Here is a 15,759-nt window from a genome sequence, read left to right on the forward strand (position 1 = left end):
TTCAGCCACTGATAAAGCCTCATGTGGTACACAAGTTGGGTGAGACAGGGTCTCGGAGTCACGAGTGGCAAGAGTTGTGGTCACCAGAATAATGTAAATTCTGGTTTGGTGCCAGTGCTGAGCCTGAAGCTACTCCTCAAAAGTCTGAGCACACCAAGGCCAATCGCTTCCCTCCTGGGGTCTGTTGGACTCATTTTCCAAGAAAGTGCAGTGTGGTGCAGGGCTGGCTGCTGTTGGAGAAAGTGCCTCTGTCATTGGGTGGGGTGGGGTCTCAGTGAGTCAGCAGGGTGAGCTGTGGAGCTCACCAGACCAATCAGACTCAGATTTGGCCTTACGCATAGCAGGAGGGCTCAACACAGGAAAGATGGCACCAACCTGCACAGGAGAAGGACCCCACAGAAAATGCCAACTGTCCTGAAGCAACAGAACTCAGCCCCTCCATGTGTTTCCGACATTCATCGAGTTACTGTTCCTCTGCTGGAGCCCAAGGTGAGTGCCTGGGACTCAGTCTGCATGGGCCCTTTTAAGAGAACACCTGGGTTTTCTGCCCCATTCTGTCCCATCCGGATTGTCACAATCCCCAGTTTTTCACAGCCAAATGTGGAGGCTCCTCTTCCTGCACCAGTATTGTGGGTTGGGAAGTCCGGTGTGAGGCTGGGGTCCCTCGCTCCTCTAGGAGGAACCTCCATGGCTGAAATGTCCCTCCTGGTTCTCAACTGCCACACACAGGTTTGGGGTTAGCCAGTTCCGCGTCTCCACCCCTCCTACCAGTCTCTGGGGCTTCTTTATATCCTTAATTATAAAACTTGCATTCAGCCAGACTTAAGATGGTTCTCAGGGTTGATCTATAATTCAGTTGTAATTTTAATCTGTTCATGGAAGGAAGCAGGCACAGTGTTTATCTACTCTGCCGTCTTGGATCTCCAGGAATTCTTTAAAATGTTCATTTCCACAACTAGCATACCTGCTCTGTACAAGATACTGCGTTAGGTATTTATGTGTAAGACAGGCCATAGCAACTTAGTGGTATCTTGTTAATTTTTTTTTAATAGATAACTTGCACAGGTTCTACCTACATAATTACTATAGCTATCTTACCAGGTATAAGATAGACGGGTGTAACATTAGTGAAAATGTTAAATTGACATTGTGGAAAGTTTTGTCATTGACTCAGGAATTGGGACCCACCCCAGGATAGTATAGAATCTTAATACTACTGTTTACCTCTTTAGGTTCTTTTTTTTCTCCCAAACTGATTAAGTCATTTTACATTATTACCTGTATCTTCAGCATTCCTCCATAGGGGAATATCACCTTAAAACACAAAATGCAAGAATCTTCCTAAGCATGTAACCTGTCCCAAGAGCATGCTCAATTTAGTAGAAAGTGATTTGCAGAATGTGAAGATTGGAGCTAATACTTAATCAGTGATGGCTGGTTTTTCACAGTAGTATATCGTAAGCACTTAACCTTTTGAAGTCATTTTTATACAACTCAGAAATTACTCCAGGATTGCTGGCAACCATTCTACCTTGAATGTATAAATTTCAGTTTTTATATTTCACATTACTTAAAAAACATGCCATGTGCATCTGTGCACACTGGGAGATTGCCTACCATAAACTTACGTAGCATCCATTTATGTTGTTCTGGCATCCTAAATGACCTGAGTATCTGATTGGACACTAAAGGGAGGATGGAGGTACAGAGTTGAATGGTACAACTCTCATCCCTGTTGAGAATATCTGCGCAGTAATCTACCTAAGTTAACCTACCATTGTTAGCTTACATGAATATTGAAGATGGAATGTGACTTACCAGAAGTTGGTCAGTTGGTCAGCATAAATAGGCAGATAAAGCAAGGAGTCATACATGAATATTTTAATTTAAATTTTCATTATACCACACATCCTTAGTCTCCTTTGCTGTGGCTCTTACCTAACCTTTTAATTTTGGAGTACTCCCAGGAGGCTTAGTCTTCCTGCTTTCCGTGGTACTTTTCGTGTCCACAGCTTTACGTATTAATCTGTCGATTTTCTAATTTTATATTTCCAATTCAGACCTTTCCCCCCAAACTGAAGATTTAACTACCTACTGGACGTCTCTACTTGAATATCTAATAGACATCTCAAACTTAACATGACAAGGCTGAACTCTTCACCCTCCACCATTCCCCCACCTCCCACTCAGCCCACTTCCCCAACAGCTGACATCACGATCATTTCAGTTGCATGGACCCAAAATGTTGAAATCATTCTTGACTTCTTACACCCACCTTCAATAATACATCAGGAAAGCTTTTTATCTACCATCGGAAAATGCCTAGAATCTGACCACTTACTACCACTGCTTTCATTCTTTGCCTGTTTTACTGCAGTAATTCCTGATAGGTCCTGCTTTTAACCTCCCTGTGGTCTTCTCGGCACGTCTGTCAAGAGTTTTTATCATGTCTCTGTTTAAAATCCTGCAGTGGTGCCCCATTTCTATGGAACCTGACTCTGTCACTTGCTGTGTTATCCTGGGTGAATTACAACAATTCCCTGAGCTCCATTTTCCTCATTTATAAAATGGGATATAACACCTACTCTTGCATTGAAAATTAAGTTAGATTATATGCCCAACACATAGCAGCTATCATACACATTTATTATGGTGAAAGTAAAAATGCTCCAGTCCTTAAAAGTTTCCTCCATGATTTGGCCCCTGTTAACCTCTGATCAGATTTCTCAGTACCTTCACCCACGCTCACTACACTCCAGCCACTCTTAGCCTCCATGTTTTCCAAACAGGCCAGGCATGCTACTGGCTCAGCCTCTACAGAGGCTGTTTCCCCTACTTGGAATGCTTTGCATAACTTCATCACAGTGTCATCTTACTGAGATTTATTTTCACCTTTTTCTTGAAGAATGGAACCCGCTATCTCCCTACTCTGCTTTATTCTTTAATTTCCCAGGCACTTATTACCTAGCACAATATATGTTATTACCTAGCACAATATATTATGTTTGTTGTCCATTAGAATATATAGGGTCTTGTTTTATTTTTTGTGAAGTCCCAAGTGCCTACATCAGCATGTGGCACATAGGTGTTCAATAAATATTTGAATAAAATGAATGTCCTTTTCAGTGTAGGTCGACTTCATTATCTTGTTAGCTTAAGCTTATAATACAGTTGTAAGAGCTAATTCAGCATCTTTCACACTAAAAATATATACAACAAAAGTTTCCATTTTTAAGTGTACATTTCAGTGGCATTAAGTACATTCACAATGCACTGCCATCACCACTATCCATTTCCAGAACTTTTTCATACAGATTCTTCCCATTAATTCCCCCCCATTCCTGCCTCTCTCCGCACCCCTGGCAACCTCTACTATTTTAACCTGCTATACTTTATGAATTTGCCTATTCTAGGTTCCACATATAAGTAGAAGCATACAGTATGTGGTGCTATGTGACCACCTTATTTCACTTAGTGTTTTCAAGGTTCATCCCTGTGGCATGTATCAGAATTTCATTTTTATGGCTGAATAATATTCCATTGTATGTATATACCACATTGTGTTTATCCAACTGTCGATGGACATTTTGGTTTCCACCTTTTGGCTACGGTGAATAATACTGCTATGAATACTGGTGTACAAGTATCTGAGCCCTGCTTGTGATTCTTTTTGGTATATTCCTAGGAGTGGAATTGCTGGGTCTTATGGTAATTCTATGTTTAACATTGAGGAACCCCAAAACTCTTCCACAGCAGTTGCACTGTTTTACATTCCCACCAGCAATGCATGAGAATTTCAGTTTCTCCACATCCTGACCAATACTTCTTTTCCTAATGGGTGTGAAGTCGTATGTCATTGTTGACTGCAGTTTTTAAAGTGGCTCATTTTCATTGAGTCTTTCCAAAGTATTAATTTAGTTTTTATTGAGCCAATTCTGTTTGTACTCACATTTCATTGGCTTACATAATAAGTCATGAAATCACAGGAAAAAGTACTATTGACATAATTTAGGAACAAACACCACTTACTCTATAAACACATAATTAAGCACAAGTTCATGGATGTGTCTATTGTGAGAATAAGTTGTATAGAGAGAAGGTATACGTAGGTTATGTGGGGACACTTGAGTACTTTTACAGTATTGACATTTTCTTGTGTCATTAAATAGTCTAAAAGCTTGCTACTGAAAGTGTGATCTACAGACAATGTCAGCACCACCAGGACTGGAAACTTCTTACAATTCCGAATCTGGGGCCCCACCCCAGACCTCACAATCAGAATCTGCATTTGGGCAAGATTCCCAAGTGTTTTATATGCACATTAAAGACTGACAAGTTGTGTTTTTTAAATTGCTTTTTAATAGCTACCTGGTTTTTCAACTTACACCATGATTTTAACCAGTTCTTTTCATTGGGTATTCAGGTTATTTCACTAGATTTTTGACTAGTATAAAGGGTACTGCAATGAATATCCTTATAAGTAAATCTAAATGCACATTTCTGTTTTCCAAAAAGTAGTTTCGTGGAGTGTCTGATTCAATGAATATGGACATTTGAGGTTTTTGACACAGGAAGTTGCCCTCTGATTTACCTTCACCCCAGCTGTATGTGAAAATGCATATTTCTCCACATAATTTTCAATAATGGGTACTTTTTTAAAATACCAGTTTTGGAGGTGAACACTGGTATCATGTTTTTAAATACTTTGCGATTTTTACAGTGGCTTAAATATTTTTTAATGTTTTAATTTAAAATATTTTAAGTGTTTAAAATGTTAGTGTGCTGCCATCTAGTGATAGTTTTATGTAAGAAATAAAAGGGTAAGTCATGACTTAGTAATTCCATTTTATAATTGAGGAAACAGTTCAGTGTATGCATTCAGGCCCAACGTAAAACAACTAGTAAAGGGCAAACACAAGAACTGAAAAATCCAAACCAAACTCCAATATCCAAGAAGGATCTGAAAGATTATTTTCTAATCCAGTGTCCCTATTAAGTCATCCCTATTAAGTCATAGCAGTACAAATAGAATGAAAAAAGTAATAATAATGTCCTGATTATTCTGGTGAAACCAGTTAATATACTAAAATATTTCTGAATTTGCTCAGTACACACAATTAGTCATTTGAAAGGAAGGTATTTTGTACCTACATATTTTGTACTTACATACATAGATCATTACTTTAATTAAAATATATTTAACATTTCTTTAAAGAAGTGTATAGTATCCTGATGTCATTCTGAATAGAATTCTCATGGTTTAAGAGAGTGAGCTTAATTTTACTTGGCTGTATAGTACTGTTTTTTGTTTTTAACCCTAGGGGAAAGCCTATCATTTTTAGCATTTGAGTGCTTTAAGCATTTGAAATCCTATCTTTTTTAGCATTTGAGTGTATTAAATATGGGATTCAGGAAGAGGATATAAGCCAAGGAATAGTCTTTCTGCCCTTTTGGAGTCAGGAAACATGTCTACTCAATAAATACTCAAAATGACTGCTATGTGCAAAATAACTCAAGCACATAAAGACAAGAATGTGCTCTGGAAGAAAGGAATTGAAGAGAGTATATGCTGGGCATTTTCACATGTTATTTCTTGTATCAAAACAGTCCTATTGGAGTTCCTTGTTTTACATATGAGGACACAAATTTAGATTCATAGCAAAGCAGTAATCCATTTTATCTTGGATTCAGAAGGGCCAGCCTAGAGAATGTGACAGGGACTTCTCAGTGGTCATTATTTACAGATGATATGAGATGGTGTAAAAGACTGCAACTAACTCATTAGAATTAGAAGGTTAGCAAGCTCTGGATACAAATTCAATATAGAAGCCAGATATAAAAGTAGCTAGTATTAAATTTAACAAAAGATGTGCAAGCCCTCTTTGGAGAAAGTTTTAAACCTCTATTGGAAGACATTACCCCCCAATTTGATATAGCAGGAATGCAAATCCAATTTAAATCTCCAAGAGATTTGTTTCTTTTTGTTATTGAAGTTGATAATCTGGTTGTAAACTTTATATGGAAGTTAAATCAAATGATAACCAACAAGGAGATGGAGGATGGATGACTTGTCCTGTCAGATACCAAGACCTGTAATAAGATAGTAAAGATTTGGTGTAGGAATAGATAAACAGACCTTGCAACAATATAGAGAGACCAAAAACCACATGTATGAAAACTAGGTATATGCTAGAATGAAAGTTGCTATGGACTATACTAAGAAAAAAAGGATCTTAATGCTACACACAAGTATCAATTCTAGGTCAATTAAACGTGGACTTAATGGGAGAAGCAAATCTAGACTGTTTTAAGAAGGAAATAATTTTATGACCTTGGATTAGAGAAAGATTTCTTAAGATAAAAGTACAAATCATAAAGGGAAAGATTGATAAATGTGAATACATTATATTAAGAGCCGCTATTCATTAAAAGACACCACAAAGAGCGAAAAGAGAAGCCTCAAACTGGGAGAAGATACTTAAAACACGTAACACTGACAAAGGACTAAAACCAAGAATATACAATAAACTACCTACTGATCTATAAGGCAATGGCAGGAACCCATTAGAAAAATGAACAACAGACATGAAGGGGCATTTCACAGAAAAAAAATTCATAAATACATGATATTCAACTTCATTAGTTAATCTAAGAAATGCATATTAAAATCACCGGTGCTATTTTGCACCTACAAGATTGGCAAAAAATGTTTCATCAGTTCTAAGTATTGGCTAGGGTATGGTGCAATGAAAAATAATACTGGAAGGGGTGTAAAGTTGGTACAACCACTTTGGAAAACAGTTTAGTATTACTTGGTAAAGTAAATGTGCATATATATATACACTAGAGAAACTCATATCCCTGCACCAGGAGGCATTTACAAGAGTGTTTATAGCAACATTATTTCTAATAGCATAAAACTGGAAATGGCTCAGATGTCCACCAACCTTATAGTAGACAAATAGTAGGGCATTTGTACAATGAAATACTGTATGTATAGCCTGAAAATAGGAGACTTCTAGCTGCACACAGCAACATCAATGAATCTTAAAATTATGTTGGCTGGAAGATGCAAGTCACAGAAGAATCTGTACAGTTTTATTCCATTTATACGAAGTTCCCAAACAGGCAAAATTGTGAATGTGGATCCTATATTAGGGGAACCATAGACAAGTAATATGTACAAGGAAATCATTAACAAAATCCACCATAGTCGTTCTGGGGGCAGGGAGGTGGAGGAATATAATAAGGGCCGCATTCCAGGGGGCTCCTAAGGTGTCAGTGTGTTTGTTCATCAGAATGATTAGTACCCATGTGCTTTGTCTCTGAACTGCAAATATACATTGTAATACACTCATATTCTGAAATATGTTAGAAATAGGCTTTTTGTTGTATAAGTCTAACTGAATTATAGGCCAAGCTGCCATCATACCTACAAAATGATACAGGTATTTAAGATAATACTTAAGGTATTTCTCCAAAAACATTATAAATGATACTTTAAAACAGTCAGTTACCGACTTCTATCTGAAATTTTGTTTGAGTACGGTTGACTTGAAGTGGGAAATAACAGTCCAGTGAGGGCATGGAGGTAGCAAATAGATCATGATACATAGTCTCTTGCTTTATCAGATTCTCAACATGGAAGAAGGGCATGTGTAGTTTGAAAAGGTACATTTTAAAACTACCATATTTCAAAACTTTAAATAACTCCAAAGGAGATCACAAGGTTTATATTTATCAGGAGTGAACTCATGACACTATTTTCTGTGGGAAAGTACGGTTACACAATACAGGGTAGAGGAAGCCTGTCCAGGGTACTGGAGTGGGTGTTGGGAGGAGGGCAGTTACCAGCAATGGTCGTTAACAGGATAAACATTCTGAGATTTTGAGTTGCATGTGAGGCTGCACAAAAACAGCTGTATTCATTATCTTGGATGGGATGCAGTGATAATACAAGTCATGTATTTGAATGTAGACTGAACAGCCATCCTCTCTCACTGAGCAGACTGTTCAGGAGTTTTATGCCTTCTGGGGCCACTCTGATGAGCCCAACACCTTTGTACTTAGTAATCTACCTGTGCTAAACCATTTTCACTCTTCTTATGGTAGAAGGGTACCTATTTTTATTCAAATACTGTTTTGAAAAACAGCTATTTGTGCTAACAGCTCCTAAATCTTGGAATGATGATTTCAGTTGGAGTCTGCTTCCTGAAGAAAGTGGCTAAGATGGAGGTCACCAGAACCAGAGTCTTCCTGGACAGAATGGGCCCTACCTAGCACACAGGGCTGGAAGCAGCTACCATTAGGGGGCAGGCCAAGCTGGGTTAGGGAAGCTAGTTTGGGTGTGGTGGTGAATAGTGCCTCACACTACTTGACAGGCTCTAATTACCAATGAGATCTGTGTATTCATTCTTTCAGGAATTGCTGAGTTGCCCACTTGATGCCAGGCACTGTTCTAGGACCAAAATTTAAAAAAACAAATGCCTTCATCTCAAGATTAGTGAAGACGTGGGAAGTTAATTTTTACATGAAGTAGTGAGTATATTTTCATCAATTTGGAGGGCTCCTAATTTATGAATGAGTGCTTGTTGGATAGTATGCAGATAAGTTGGTTGCAAAAGATGTAGCTCAGGAGTTTCACTATTTGAGTGCTTTTATATATGTACTTTCCAGGGTTAGCCCCCAAAGAAGTGGTACTGTAGTATCAGGAAGTCTTGGAACGGCTTTATGTGAGGTCAAATATGGGGTCTGAATCAGGACATCATATACTTAGCATCTCTCTAGCATCAGGTAGGATTCTTTCTTTCAACAAATATGCTGGCCACCGACCTAGGTGCTAGAAATGCAGCACTGAAAGGGACAGATAACATCCTTGTCTTGGGGCTTAATTTTAGTGAGGAAAGATAGACAATGGTCAAATATACTAGTCGGTGTTGAAGTTATTAAGTGAAATAAGCTGGGTACTTTTCTATAGGTTTGTCAGGGAAGGCCCTTGTAAGGTGCAATTTGGACAGAGATCTGAAGATAGTGAGGGAGTCAGCCATGTAGAGATCAAGGAGACCGTTCTTCCAGAGGGACTAGTAAGTGCAAATGCCCTAAAGGGTAAGTAAAGAAGCAAAGGCTGGTAGAATGAGAGAAGAGAATGGTCAGAAATGGGTGTAGGAAGGTATTTGGGCCATAATTGAGTAGGGCTTTATAGGGAATGGTAAAGATTTTAGCTTTTACTCATGGTGTGACAGGAAACCATGGTGTGACAGGAAACCTGGAAGGCTTTGAGTAGAGGAGTGACAATCCTGCATTCAATCACTGGTTGCTATGTGAAGAATGAGCTGTTAGGGGGCAATTGTGGAAGCAGGCAGGCCAATTGGAATGATTTCGCATTAGGGTAGGTGAGAAATTATAGTGGTTTAGATTAAGGTAATAGCAGTGAAGAAGCAGTATGATTTTGAGTGTGTTTTAACGTAGAGCCAGCTTCATTTGTTGATGGACAAGAGATGAATGCAAGAGAAAGAAATCCAGGATATTTCTAGTTTTTGACCTAAGAAACAAAACAGTGCTGTCTTTTACTGAGATGAAGACTGGAGAGTGGGGTGAGAACTTTTTTGGTAGGAGTGGAAATCAAAAGTTTTGTGTTGGGTATATTGAGTTTGGGAAAGCTATTAGACCACCTAGTGGAGATATCAAATCATCGTTTGGGTATACATATCTGGCATTGTGAGAATCAATGTCTAAAGAGTATTTAAATCAGGTGAGATCACTGAAAGAGTGATGCTGGATAAAGAGAAAAGGTCAGCAGACTGAACTATAGGGTGCTCCTATGCCTAGAAATTGGGAAAATAGAATAATGCAACAAAGAAGACGGAAGAGGCAGCCTGTGAAGTAAGACAGCCAAGAAAGAAGAAGAGAAGGGAGGGAGGGGAGAGAGAGAGGGAGAAGGAGAGAGAGAGACAGGTAGAAGTGGGAAAAGGGTGTCTCAGAAGCCAAATTTCACAAAAGAGGGAGTCACGTGTGTGTCACAAGCTACTGAGGGATTCAGTAAGATGACTGATTGACCATTTGATTTTATGATCTGGAATTCATTGGTGACTTTGAGTAGTCTGATTCTAATAGAGTGGTGGGGATAAAGGATGATCGGAATTAATTCAGGAGGGAATGGGGAGAAAGAAAGGAGATAGTCTTAAAAGAGTATTGTTGTAAAGAGCAAAGAAATGGGAAAGTAGCTGGAAGGGGGATGTTTTAATCAACAGAAGACAGGTGTTGCACAAACCAAGTGTCATGATGATTTATTCAGAATGGACAAGCCACATTTGAAAGGATATCTTTTACTTGTTGCCGTATGTAAAGTTGAAGTCCCCAAGAAGTACATATTTTTACAAAATATCCACCCTCCAATGAACTACTGGTCAGGGGGTAGCAGGAGCATAGAAAGGTCTGCAATAGTGACCTCACTGAGGCCTCTGCAGCCCTAACAGTGAAGCTTCTGTTTATGTCACATAGTAAGCCTATGTCCTCATATGGGACTTGGAGGGCATAAAGGACTTTTACCAGAACTTAGGTCATGACCACTTACAGAGAGCCTCTGTTTGTAACAAATGCAAGCACTTAGCAAGGACACACACAATAACTCAAAAGCCTTACCTAATGCAGTCACACCTTACTATGGGGAAGTTCCTTTGCCTCCATGTCTGAGAATATTCCTTGTATATATTTATTCAGGATTCTTTGTGGGTTAGCATATGGAATAGGAAGCCATTTCTTTTGGGGCCATCATGTAGGCAATTCTAGCGACTTTTAAAGTGAAAAATAGTGAGCAGTGAACTTAGTGACAGCTTAGATCAAAAGTTCCTTCCACCTTTTCCTAGAAAGCAAGCAGAGCAACAAGAGAGCGAGGGAGGGGAGACGCGGCTATGTATTAGTTTCCTAGTGCTGCTGTAGCTAAGTAACACAAAACAACAAATTAATTGCCTCACAGTTCTGGAGCCTAGAAGTTTGACATCTAGGTGCAGTTATGGCCATGCTCTCTGAAAACTGGAGGGCGATCCTTGTGTCTAACTAGCTTCTGGTGCTCTGTTGGCAACTTTTGGCATTTCTTAGCTGGAAGTGGTATAACTCCACTCTCTGCCTTCATCATAGCTTGGTGTTCTCCCTGTGTCTCTGACTTTTCATGGCTGTCTGTTCATAAGGACACCAGTCACGTTAGGTTAGGGGCCCACCCTCTGCTAGTATGACTCAAGTCTTAACTGATTGCATCTGCAATGACCCTATTTCCAACGTCACAGTCTGAGGTACTAGGAGTTAGGACTTCAACTTATCTGTTTGGAGGAGGAGGAGAGGGGAGACACAATTCAACCCTATAACACCCGGCAAACTGTATTTTTAGCAAAACTGGATTACAAATCAAAATCCACAAATGACAAAATATGTAAGTAGTATTAGAACAGGTGCAAATGGATGGAGGACTGTTGGAGTAGTGTGGGGGGAGGGATAAGTAGCAGCTTTTAGAAGGAGCCAGCAAAGATATACGGTGTAAAGTATTTGGCATTACACTGATACAAAGACACTAAAGAAAAAAATGTGAGGAAGAGCAGTAAAGCTCGGCATTAGACAAAAAAAAAAAGTAACCAGAAAAACAGTTCATAGGGAAAATGAAAATTATAACCAGCACTATCCTTGGACCCAGACAAAAGGGGTCCCTAATCTGGGTCCCATACTTTGAAGGGACCCACATGTCACAAGCACACACATTTGTTGAAGAACACAAGGGAGCTCTGTCACTTTGGATCTAATGGGTCAGTGTCAGCACAGTGCAATTAATATTTCTAAACTTCGGCTCTTGTGTGAATATCCCCACTCAGACCTTTAGGGAAATGCTTCTGCAAATCCTTTGCCCAGTATCTTCAAAACAAAAGACAACCTTGTCCAAATACCACGGCAGGTTTGTGGGTTGTACTGCTACTGATATTGCTTCGTCGATCAGCAAGGACCGGAGTGTCAAGTTTTAGGAAACAGAAGACAAATCAATTAACTTGACAGATTCTTCCTGGCAGCACAAATGTGAAAGATAGCTGTGCAACTAAATTATTGTTTCCCACTAAAGTGCCAAGCGTTCATTTTCTTCTCTTTGTGTTCAAAGAGTATCAAGTGTATACGCATCTGTACAAATGTGGTAGACTTTTAATAAAATTGTGTTTCAGTTTGTAATCCTATAGATCATTCCTGGCAATGGAGTGCAAATGATGTGAGGATAGTACAGCAACATTATAAGTGGTTGTGCTGAAATAAAGGCAAAAAAGGAAATCAGTACTGTAACATGAAATATGTGTACTTAATTTACTTAGTATACAAACATTGCCGGTCCATCAAGAGAACGCTTAGACATGTGCAGTAATAATTCAATTTAGTTCTCTGATAATCACTGAATTTCAACAATATAAAAAGCATAGCTTTACACATTTTTGTTCCTGTGAAGGTATATTTGTCAAGGAAGAAGGGTAGATTATATTTTATTTAATAGTTTTAAAGCTCGATTTATAGCTTTTAAATTTAGACATATGGTCAGGGGTTCCCATTTGTACTCTTGCTCAGGCCCTGCAAATGTAAGAAGTTGGCCTTCCAAACGTTTGCCGTGACCTAAAATCAACTGGCAATGAAGCAATTACAGGCATTTCCCCTTACCTACGGGGGATATGTTCCAAGACCCCCAGTGGATGCCTGAAACCTCAAATAGTACCGAACCCTATACATACTATGGTTTTTCCTATTCATACATAAAGTTTATGTATAGATAAAGTTTAATTTATAAATTAGGCACAGTAAGAGATTAACAACAATAATGAAATAGAATAATTATAATAACATTGTAATAAAAGCTATGTGAATGTGGTCTCTCTCTCAAAATCTTATACTGTACTTACCCTTCTTGTGGCGATGTACGTGATAAAAGGCCTACGTGACGACATGAATGACACAGGCATTGGGCCACTACTGACCTTCTGATGATATATCAGAGGAAGGCTCATCTGCGTCAGGTGAGCCTGGGTTGTTGGGCCGCGATGATGTTGATGGTTGGGGGGAATTTAATACTTTTAGACCATGGTTGGCTACGGGTATCTGAAACCATAAAAAGTAAAACCACAGATAAGGGGAGACTATGTACTGCTATGGTGGAAGAAAACAATGTAAAAATAAAGAATATAGATGGCCAAATAACAGAAGATGAAACATGAAATCACAGACTGAGGAAAGAAATAAGAGAAAAAAAGCAAAACCACTGTAGAAATGAAAATAAAACTGAAAGGAGCACAGTGAGATCAAAGTGTTTTGTTTTAAAGTTTAAGAATTATTGCTTTTAAAGAGGAATTTTTAAATTACAGAGATAGGAGAAAGGCAGGCAAAAAAAAAAAAAAAAAAAAGGCTGAAATTCATAATTGAACTTCTAAGTAGAAAATCAACATAATTTCCTGAACTGAAGACCCAAATCTATATAGTGAAAAGTCACACTCTGTACTAGGAAATATTGACCCAGAATGGTTAATACAGAGAATTCTGTTTCCAGCAGTGGCAGAATAGATGTCTTGGGCCTACTTTCTCACTGAAAACAACTGGAAAACCTGGAGAAATTATATACCTGTTTGAAAGCAAGAAATGCATGAGGTATTGTGGGGTTAAAAATCTAGGAAAGGAGATCAGCATTTGGCATCTGAGACCGCTTCTCTGCCGATTCTGAAAGTAGAGGCCAAGAGGCCTAAAAGCTAAACACAGTTTTTAACAGATGCGTGTGGTTTAAGGGACAAAAACTAGAGTGGAAGGCCGCAAGGAAAAAGCATATACCTCAAGTTTTAATTTGGGACCCAAAAGGGTTCATCCAGCTTCAGTTTTTCTCAATCCCTATTTGGAGTAAAGGGACTGCAAGTGACATTAGTCTGCCTGCCTTGCAGAAACAAAAGTAAGTTATCTGGAGGAAGGATAGCATCATCCAGAGCTTTAAACTGTAGTTCATGAAATGCAATTCTGACATTTCAGTCAAAAGAAAAAAACCTGACCTAATCAGAAGACAAGGCGTGGACAAAAGCCAAGAGAAATAACAGACAATGGAAAGAAGTCTATAAGGGATCTCATCACTAAGCCAGTGGTTAGCAAACCATAGCCCATAGGCCAAATCCAGACCCCTGTCTGTTTTTGTAAATTAAGGTTTATTGGAACACAACCACATTCATTCTTATATGTATGTCTGTGGCTGCTTTTTGTACTCAACAGCAAAGTAACAACAGATACTGTATGGCTCACAAAGGCTAAGATATTTACCGTCTGGTGCTTTACAGAAAAAGTTTGCTATCCCCCAATCTAAGCAGCTACCTCCAGATACCAAAACAACAGCAATTTTGCTTTTCTGCCCGCTCCCCCGCCCCTCAACCCCAGCACGGAGCTCCTGCTAAGCCAGTGCCTCCCTGTTCTCCTTCCAGCCACAGTCGTGATCACCTACCCCAACCTCATTAGCCATGATAAGATGTACGCTGACATTTACAAGATCCAGGAGATCACGGATGTCCTGTGCCTGGAGGTGGAGGGGAAGATGGTCAGTAGGACAGAGCGTAACATTGATGACTCGCTCATTGGTGGCAATGCCTCCACTGAAGGCCCTGAAGGCTCAGTACCGAAAGCACAGTAATCACTGGTGTTGATATTGTCACGAACCATCATTGTCAGGAAACCAGCTTCACAAAAGAAGCCTACAAGAAGTACATCAAAGATTACATGAAATCAATCAAAGGGAAGACCAGAGACCAGAAAGAGTAATAACACCTTTATGACAGGCGCTGCAGAACAAATCAAACACATCTTGCTAATTTCAAAAGCTACCAGTTCTTTATTGGTGAGAATATGAATCCAGATGGTACGGTTGCTGTGCTGGACTACCGTGAGGAGGGCATGATCCCATATATGCTTTTCCTTAAGGCTGGTTTCAAAATGGAAAAATGTTAACAAATTTGGCAATTTGGATCTATCACTGGTCATCACCATAACTGGCTGCTGCTTTTCATCCACCCACCAGGACTAGGACAGATGTTATCTTGAGCTCTTCAGTTATTTTGACTGATTTATTTGGAGCAGAGGCATTATTATTATTATTATTATTATTTTAAGAAAAACATGCCATGTAAGTTATTTTAAAATACAATGCATTTAAACTGAAAAAAAAACACCACACAACAAATTTAAAAAATAGAAGGAAGACAGTTATAGAGATAAATGCAGAAGTCAGTGAAATAGTAAACAGAGAATCAACATCACCAACAATTGGTACTTGGAAAAGATAATAAAATCAATAAAAGCTCTCCCTGATGAGACTGATAGAGATTGAGGAGGTAAAGGTAAAACTAATCAGTGTCAGGAATGAAAAGGGGGAAGTGAATATAAGTTTTGCATAACTTAAAAAATAAGGGCATTTAACAAATTATGCTAATATACTTGAAAATTTATACTCATTGGAAAAATTCCTAGGGCAAAACCCAACTTACCAAAACTGACAGAAGAAAAGTGAGTAGTCCTTTATCTATCAAAGAAATTGAATTTCATAATCCCCACAAAGAAAATAATTGGTGAATTCTTTCAAACATTTATGGAAGAAATAAGACCAATTACAAAAAACCTTCCAGAGAATAAAAAAGGGTGATCTGGCATCACCTAAGCAGAGTGAAAAGGAAATCAATGCAGGTAGTTGGCCAGTGTGTGGGTCAAGCAAGGTGACGAGGCTGC

General features: G+C 38.9%; 1 pseudogene; it reads left to right on the forward strand.

Annotated features, from left to right (window-relative positions):
• The first annotated feature begins 402 nt into the window (after positions 1-402).
• On the forward strand, positions 403-15,195 carry LOC109456569 (translationally-controlled tumor protein-like; annotated as a pseudogene).
• Positions 15,196-15,759: the final 564 nt, after the last annotated feature.

This window comes from Rhinolophus sinicus, chromosome 1, assembly GCF_057876585.1.
Source record: "Rhinolophus sinicus isolate RSI-liver-muscle chromosome 1, RSI-T2T, whole genome shotgun sequence".
In the NCBI taxonomy this organism is placed as follows: domain Eukaryota; kingdom Metazoa; phylum Chordata; class Mammalia; order Chiroptera; family Rhinolophidae; genus Rhinolophus; species Rhinolophus sinicus.